At 45.7% G+C, this 9,036-nt stretch overlaps 1 pseudogene across 1 annotated transcript; it reads left to right on the forward strand.

Moving 5' to 3' along the window:
* The first annotated feature begins 561 nt into the window (after positions 1-561).
* LOC309967500 (spliceosome-associated protein CWC15 homolog) lies at positions 562-1,358 on the forward strand (annotated as a pseudogene). The gene has a single exon. The product of its transcript is annotated as a spliceosome-associated protein CWC15 homolog (transcript).
* The last annotated feature ends 7,678 nt before the right edge of the window (positions 1,359-9,036 follow it).

The raw sequence follows: 9,036 nt of genomic DNA on the forward strand, positions 1-9,036 counted from the left end.
GCCCCCAGAACTGTGAGAGAATAATTTCCATTGTCTTTAGTCACCACATTTGTGGTAATTTGTTATGGCAGCCCTAGGAAATTAGGACTCATCTCAATGATTACTAATATGTTGAGCATTTATTAGGCCTGATTATGTGCCACTAATCCCCCCACTTGGGCACTCTGCTAAAATCCCCCCACTTTTTTTTTCCAGCATTATCTCATTTAAGCCTCACAACAGCCTCATAAGATACGTACTTTTATTATCCCCATATTACAGATGAGCAAAGTGAGGTTAAAACAGGCAAAGTAGCTTGCATGTCTTGTAAGCTGGGGTTGGACCCAGGTCTTTCTGACTACAAAGACCTCCTTTAAGCACTCATGGAAGCCTCCCTGCCTGATTCATCCAGGCGGGTGGCTTCTGGCTGAGTGTCACGTGCCCTTTGTCCCCATACTTAAAAAGAGGCCCGGCGCAGAGGTTTCTGGGAGCCAAGAGTTATAATGGCGTCTGTATGATCTCCTGAGGCAACTGCATCGGAGCTCGGCCAAAGTGAGCGGCAGCAGGAAAGCAGACTCGTAGATGACAACAGCAGCTAGGCCAACTTTTGAACCTGCAAGGGGGGGAGAGGAAAAGGAGAAGGTGATTTGAGCCAACTCTCAAAGCAATATTCAAGCAGAGACCTACCCTCTCATGCAAAGATAAAATATAGACAGACCACTCAGGATGCCCTGGGAGAAGTTCGGAACCGTGATTTCAGGAGCGAGTTGGGAGAGAGAGAGAGAGAGCTGCTGCAAGAGAAAAAAACAGAGACCGGCCGACCCGAGAACATACCACCTCCTCTTCAGTGTCAAAGAAGCCTTGGTTGGACCAGATTCCCGCTGCCAACCTCGATGCACACGACCCTCTAACAGGTGAGGAAGATGAAGATTTTGAAGAGGAGAGTGATGATGATGATACTGCAGCTCTTCTTGCGGAGCTGGAAAAAATTAAAAAAGAAGGAGCTGAAGAGCAGGCCAGGAAGGAAGGAGAACAAAAGGCTGAAGAAGGAAGGATTCGTATGGAAAACATTCTGAGGGGAAACCCTCTCCTTGATCTCACTGGCCCATCCCAGCCTCAGGCCAACTTCAAAGTTAAAAGAAGGTGGGATGATGATGTCGTTTTCAAGAACTGTGTAAAAGGTGTAGATGATCAGAAGAAAGACGAAAGATTTGTCAATGATATGCTGCGATCTGAATTTCACAAAATGTTCATGGAGAAATATATTAAATAGTACAGTTTTATGTGCTTAATGAAAGGCTGTAAAATGTAAAAAAAAAAAAAAAAAAAAAGAGGCCCAATTCTTTTAGCACCCTCTCCCCCAACCTTCAGCTCCTTATCACCACCTCAGAAGTGAGGTATAAATTACAACTGCCTATTCTTCTAACTCAGTGGATCATGGGAACACCCTTTCCTGCTATAAAGAAACATTTTAGGCACACACAGTCACACATAGTTCTTTGTACCTCTTTAGCCTCTAGGTCATTGGGGTTTATTTGCAGATGTTGCCAAGATGAATCAGAGATCTGGGGAAACTATCTGTCCTTGGAGAAAGAGAGCCGTCAGGATGTTTTTATGTTAGTTTCTTTTTGCTGATTTTGAATTTGTGTGAAGACTATCTCCCTGTCCCAGGAGAAATAGTTAGAAAGTTTATTTTCTTAAGACTTAAACTATATTCTCCAAGCTCACTAAACTATCGGAACATCAACACTGGACTCTGCTGATGGCCTGATCTAGGAAGTAAGCATTTCTTTCCTTCTCTGCTTTTGTCCTATCTTTTGGGGACTAGATGGGATGTTTTTCTCTATCTGCTGATGACCCTAATAACCGTGTGTGTATATGTGTATGTGTGTGTGAGTGTATATGTGAGTGTGAGTTTGTGTGTGTGTGTATATGTGTGAGTTTGTGTGTGAGTCTGTGAGTGTATATGTGAATGTGAGTTTGTGAGTGTGTGTATATGTGTATGTGAGTGTGAATTTCTGTGTGAGTGTGTGTATGTGTGAGTTTGTGTGTGAGTTTGTGTGTATATGTGTATGTGTGTGTGTATATGTGAGTTGGTGTGTGAGTGTGTATATATGTGTATGTGAGTGTACGTGTGAGTGTGTGTATATGTGTATGTGTGTGTGTGTGAGTTTGTGTGTGAGTGTGTGTGTATATGTGTGTGTGTGTGTATGTGGTGGTGGTGGTTGGGGGAAGGGGGTCTGGATGAAGTGGTTACTCTTGTTGCCCTTTCTTTTCTTTCACACAAAGCTACCCCGTTTTACAGGAGGAAACGTTGAGTCCTGGTACACTGAAAGGGTTTGCTCCAAGATAACTCCACCAGACAGACTTAATTACAAATGCTGGCTTATCCTCCCAGGAAGCCTTCCGTTTAGTGACAATGGGAGCTGTTATACAATGAATTTTGAGGCTAATTTTAAAGTAAGTCATGTGCCCCTCCCGTTGCTCTGACCCAAATATGAAGCACGGATTCTAAGTTGCACACAAAGGAAACTACAATCAGTCTGGAGGCCCCACAGGAGCAGTTTGGTTGATTACAGGAATGCGAGCCTTGTGTCTCAGCCCCTGCAAGGCTCCATCCCTTGGGATTCACGTGGCGTCCAGTTAGGGCCCTGCCTTGGGGACAGGGCAGAGGGGACCCCAGTCCAGTGCCAGGCCCCGGGACTGACCCTGGGTCATTATCTCTGCCAGATACCCAGAGCCATAAAGAGATGCTCCTCTAACCTCTCCTGTGCCTACCAACAGCAGCTGATAGAGGTTTGAAACCAGTACCAAAATGTCCTCTTGACCCCTTTGGGGGGCTGATAGTGAAAGGGAAGGACAGAGCCGGGACTGCCCACAATCCTTAAGGCAGCCGGGAGCTGAGAAGCGTTAGTGCAGACAGAGGGCTCTGGTTTAATGAAATGAAAACTTACCCCTGATCTCACCTTTCTGAACCACTTTTTTCTGTTCGAGGCTCCTGTACACAATCACCGGCTCCGGGAGCTTCCCTCCTCTTTCATTTCTCTAAACCAAAACCTGCTTCCAGGAAAGCATCTGATAAATTTATTTGCATCAAGAAGAATGGACAAATGTTATCTTCTGGGGTGCATTTGCATTGTGAAGACTTAAAGCAAAAGTGATTGGTCTCTGTGCAATGTCAGAGTCAAAGAAATTAGCTAAGAGGGGAGGGACCTGCTTAGGGGCAGGCAGTGCAGCAGGGGAAGGTGGGCAGGAAAATGAGTGGGAAAGCAGGACGTCATTTTCAGAAAGGAAGGCGAAGTCAGGAGAAGGGGTCTAGCAGCAGATAAAAGAGGTGATGGGAGCTGAGATGTGAGCATCAAACACCTTGAACTGAAAACTCATGTTGGAAGTTATCTGCTTTTCCCTTCAAATAAAACATTCAAGAAAAACAAGTGTGTATGTAAAACTCAACTCATTTACTCTTTCATCCATTCACTCATCCAAATGCAATTGTATTTACTATGCTCCATGTATCAGAGGCAGCCAGAAACAAGATACTTGAGGTCTCTCTACACAAGGAACCATGGAACATTCTCTCTAACTAGTGGGTGAGGCTAACAATAAACATAATTTCATGTGGTTGTAAGTGCTTTGAAGAAAATAAAACAGGTAAGGAGATGCAAGGGTGTTGGAACTGAAGGGCAGTTGCCCGGGGGAGGGGTATCTAGATGAGGGGTAAGGAGAGACTTCTATTTAGGGTGGCCGGATTTAGCAAATAAAAATACAAGACAGACAGCTAAGTCTGAGTTTCAGATAGATGATGAAAACTTTTCCAGGATAAGTATGCCCCATGCAATATTTGGAGGCATGCATGTACTACATGTACTAAAGTATTTGTCATTATTCTGAAATTCAGTTGTAACTGAGTATCCTGCATTTTATCCTGTAATACCTCTCCTCCTCTGGGATCCCCATGGAGGAGTGTTCCAGGATAGAAAACAAGGAGTGCAAAGATTCCCAGGCAGGAATGAGCTTGGCTTGCTCAGGAAGCCCTCCGTGGTCAGATTCGAGGGAGCAGGGAGGACAGTGGTAGAGATGACCTCATGCAGGGGAGCAGGGGCCAGATCACGTGGGCCCCAGGCCAGTGTGAAAAGTTTGCATTTTATTCTGATCTGTGGAAGTTTGAGGAGAGCTCTCAGCATTGCAATTATGCATTTTCACGAATACTCCAATTTAGTATTGTGTTTTCCAAAACAGGTGCCACTCACTTCGCTCTAAGACCAGATTTTAGGACTGGAGAGTAGTTGAAACTGAGCAGGATTCTGCAGGGCCTTCTTGGGGACAGACCCCCATGTCCCCTGCCTCTTGTTTGTAGAAAAGCTTTAGCCTCCTTGTCCTTCCCTGAGTTCCAAAGAGCAAATTTAATCAGAGAAATGAGAAAACACAGAAACGAAAGAAAACGATGAAGCAGGACAAAATAAAAATAGTTGAGTCATAAAACAAAGTCAAGGACATTCAGTTCCTCCTCAAGGGTTATAGATAATATCTTGAGCCATATCCTTGAGTTGTTTTACAGATACTAAAACCCTCACCAGGTGGAAGAAATCAATTGCTGACCACCAGCATGTAGACCCCAGACCAGTTGGAACCAGAAGGTTGATAATGTTAACTCCTGAAATACCACCCTGTTACCTCACCACCAACCAGTCAGAAGGATGCCCACGAGCTGATCAGGGATCTGGCAACCTTCACCCCTAATATTACCTTTAAAAACTCTTCCCCAGGGAATTCCCTGGTAGTCCAGTGGTTAGGACTCCACGCTTCTACTGCAGGGGGCACGGGTTCGATCCCTGGTCAGGGAACTAAGATCCCACGTGCCACGTGGTGTGGCCAAAAATAAAAAAAAAATTTTAAAAACAACCAAAAAAACCCTCCTCCAAAAGCCATGTGGGTGTTCAGGTCTTTCTAGCATGAGCTGCCAGTCCTCCTTTCTTGGTCCCACACTGGGCGCCTTGCAATGAACGCGGTACTTTCCTTCATCACAACCTGGTGTCAGTCGATTCGCTTGACTGCACATCAGGCAAGAGGACTTAAGTTGGGTTCAGTAACATAGGTGACCCTGGCCTGAGGGAAAGTGAGCAATATCTCCCCTAAATTCACTTGACCTCCCCCATCTCCTTCCACCCATTCACTACTGTCTTCAGTTTTCCTAGCACTGGATAGTCTTTTATTATACCATAAGAAATGAGCTTAACATGCTATTGGGAGAAGAGATTTGGGGATTCAAATTCTTACTAGTGTGTAAATGACTACTAGAAAGTGTTTTGAAAGTGAGGACGGAGAGAGCATGTAGGTCAAGGGAAGATGGGGAAAGAATAAAGAAGGGAAATTTGAGGGTGCTGATGTCAAGTGCTGGAGGCTTGACCAGTTCGCCTAGCTGTGACCCTGAAGCTGAGTGCTGGCTGAGTAGAAATACAAAGCAATTCGCCCCCCCATCTCTGTTGAGATGGCCAAGAATCTCTTGGAAGAACGAGGCTGGCTGTGAACTGCCAGATGGCAGAGCAGTCAAAATATTTACTGTGAAGCCCACACTGTTTGGGAAAAGGCTGAACTTGCATTCCTGCTGCAGACCTTGGCGGTCTCCTGCCTCCCCTGCCATTGGCCTCCGTGACTCCCCGAGTGAATCATGGCTCATCTCCGCAGGGATTTATCGATCTGAACCAGCCTCCCCTCTGGCCTTCCAGTAAAAGTTGCCCTGTGTGGAAAGGAGTCCTGACAGCATTTCTGTGAGAATGGCCCTGCCTTACTTTCCATGTAATGTCGGGGTTTAGGACTCAAAAATATTCTTGTGAGGTGAACAGAAAAGCAAGCAGACTCTACATTTATACGTGGGGAAACTGACTACAAATGGACCGTCTTGTCCCAGGTTTCAAGGGGATGAGCAGGAACTTGGACCTTGGACTTGGGTCTTTTCTAACACAGTAGGGGCTGTCAATTCACCTGGAAATTATGTAACAACTCATGCAAGATCGCATAGCTTCTTGCTGCCTCTAAAACAAAATGTTGTTTTTCTATTAAACCACGGTTTAGACATCAAGAGCAGTATCCTCAAGGGGAAAGAGGATGTCTTCAATTTTTTGCAAAGCACTCATTTCAGATAGGTTGAATCTCTGGGTAATGGACTGACTGATTCTGTCAAAAAAAATTAATGACTCTCCCATTATACAAATAATAAGTATTTATTGCAGAAACTTTGGAAATTTTAGAAAAACACAAAGGAGAAAATAAAAATCACCTGTAATCTTCCCACTCAGATACAATCGCTGTTGACATTTTGATATGTATCCTTCTTGTCTTTTTACATACACATAGAACCATATTTTAACAAATTGGAAAAAATGTGGTATAAACTGATTAATAACTCACTTTTTCATTTAATATTTCCATGACCATTTTTCTCACATGATTCAAGTTTTTTCAAAGCATGATTTTTTAAATATAACTTTATTTATTTATTCATTTATTTAATTTTTGGCTGCTTTGGGTCTTCGCTGCTGCACGCAGGTTTTCTCTAGTTGCTGAGAGCGGGGCTACTCTTTGTTGTGGTGTGCGGGCTTCTCATTGCGGTGGCTTCTCTTGTCGCGGAGCACGGGCTCTAGGAGCGTGGGCTTCAGTAGTGTGGCACGCGGGCTCAAGAGCGCAGGCTCAGTAGTTGTGGCGCACGGGCTTTGTTGCTGCGCAGCATGTGGGATCTTCCCGGACCAGGACTTGAACCCGTGTCCCCTGCATTGGCAGGCGGATTCTTAACCACTGTGCCACAAGGGAAGCCCTTCAAAGCATGTTTGATCCATTGCATACTATCCTATGAATGATGTACCTAATTTACTTAACCCACGCGGACTTTTAGGTTGTTACCTTTTTTTTTTTGGCCTCACTGCAAGGCATGTGGGATCTTAGTTTCCCAACCAAGGATTGAACCCTTGCCCCCTGCATTGGAAGGATGGATTCTTAACCACTGGACCGCCAGGGAAGCCCCACAATTTTTTTTTTTTTTTAACTATAAACACCACCACAATGGGCATCCTTGGTCTTATAAAAATTTACTGATGTAAAGTCACCCAGTGATCCTGTCTGGGCGTTGGCTTGCAAAAAATTTAAAATGAGGGCAGACATAGAGATAGTTAATAGGGTATGATTTTTGTCAGTTGGAGAAGGGAGAAAAGTGAGCCCACAGGTTTCAGGTGTCTCCTCTATAAAGGTCCCCTCCTTCCCCTGTGCTCTCAGTTCTGCTCCTCTAACGTGGCTTTCACACTATGTATCATCTCGGCCTCCGCTGCAGCTGCCACTGCTTTCAGCTGTCATCCTCTGCTCCCCTCCTGTCCCCACCTGTGGTTGTGCTCTCATCACAGACCCTCTGGTCGCCCTGGCTGTTGATGAATGTTTTCTGTGTCTCGACTCAGTGCCCAAAAAGTTATTTCTAAGGTCAGCGTGTCCTTGAGGGATCCTTGTCACGAGTTGTGCCCACAAAGCTCTTCGGCAAATCACTGCACGGTTCTCCTGTGGTTGCAGCCCACGGCCAGCCAGAGCTGCCCTGGCCAGTGGCGGGAAGCTCAGGGGTCACTAACAACGGGGCCACCTCTGGGTTTCTCTCGTTCCCTCACTGGGCCTAACATCCTTCCATTCTCTTCTCATCAGGCACCATGAGTTTGTTAGTTCTAATAACAAGTAGAACAATTGGGATGATCATTATTTCCAAGCTGTAATTCAAGAAAACAGATGAAGAGAGGTCATAAAATCAAATAAGGCCCAACTGAGGCGTCTTTAAATAAAATCTCGTTGGTTGCAGGCTTCTAAAAATAGTTCCCAGCCCCATCCCTCATCTTCACAATTATTTTCATCTTCACTTCTAGATCTGAAGGGCACAGAGCAGCAGAATTTATACATTAAGTTCATAAGAGAACAGACAGCTCGTTAATTCTTAACATTGGTGGGATATGACTCTTCACCATCATATGCTCGATTCCGAAATATATCTGGGCCCGCTTTGCTGACATGACTAAGATATCTTATTGATAACCGTGGTGCCCTTCTTTTTTAAAAAATTTTAATTGAAATATAGTTGATTTAAAATGTTGTGTTACTTTCAGGTATACAGTAAAGGGATTCAGTTATACATATACGTATCAATATAAATATATACATTCTTTTTTTACATTCTCTTCTACCAGGGTGCCCTTCTTATGAGAGACAAGGTCACAGCTCTCCACCCCCCCACCCCCCCTACCAGAGGGTGTGAGCGACCTCCACGATAATCATCTCCTGTCCATTCATTCACAAATTCATTTTTTCAAACATTTGAGGGCTTCCCTGGTGGCGCAGTGGTTGGGAGTCCGCCTGCCGATGCAGGGGACACGGGTTCGTGCCCCGGTCCGGGAAGATCCCACGTGCCGCGGAGCGGCTGGGCCCGTGAGCCATGGCCGCTGAGCCTGCGCGTCCGGAGCCTGTGCTCCGCAACGGGAGAGGCCACAACAGTGAGAGGCCCGTGTACCGCAAAAAAAACAAACAAAAATACCCAAACATTTGAGACTTTCCTATGTGCCAGGCAATAGAAAAAGCCCTTGTCATCTAGGCGGGGGACAAACAAATACATACATAAGAGAATGAAACTCTTACACAGGAAAGCAAAGCCAAGTAAGAGAGAGGAGTGTGTGAGGAGGGTGTAGGGAGGTATTTTAGACCTGCTACTTAGGGAGGCCTCTACATTTAGGGAGGTGGCATTTAAGTGCAGAACAAGTCACGGAAATAACTTATCTGGGGAGGAGCCGCACGGACGAGGCCTCAAGCTGGGCAGAGCTCGGCTACAGGGAACCAGCGAAGAGGATTGTGGCTGAAGCCAGGAGCCGGGGGTGGGCGGGGAGGTCTGAGGGGGCCGCGACAGCTCCGGAAGAGCCTGCAGGCCACGGAAAGATCGAGGATTTTATTTGCTGCTGAGCAACTGTCTGGAGGCGGCCCTGAGGTGGGGGAAGCTGGTGACCCCGAGGGGACCTTGGGTCAGCTCTTCCATGCGCTATTCTA

Source organism: Leucopleurus acutus, assembly GCF_964270905.1.
Source record: "Leucopleurus acutus genome assembly, chromosome: 10".
Lineage (NCBI taxonomy): Eukaryota > Metazoa > Chordata > Mammalia > Artiodactyla > Delphinidae > Leucopleurus > Leucopleurus acutus.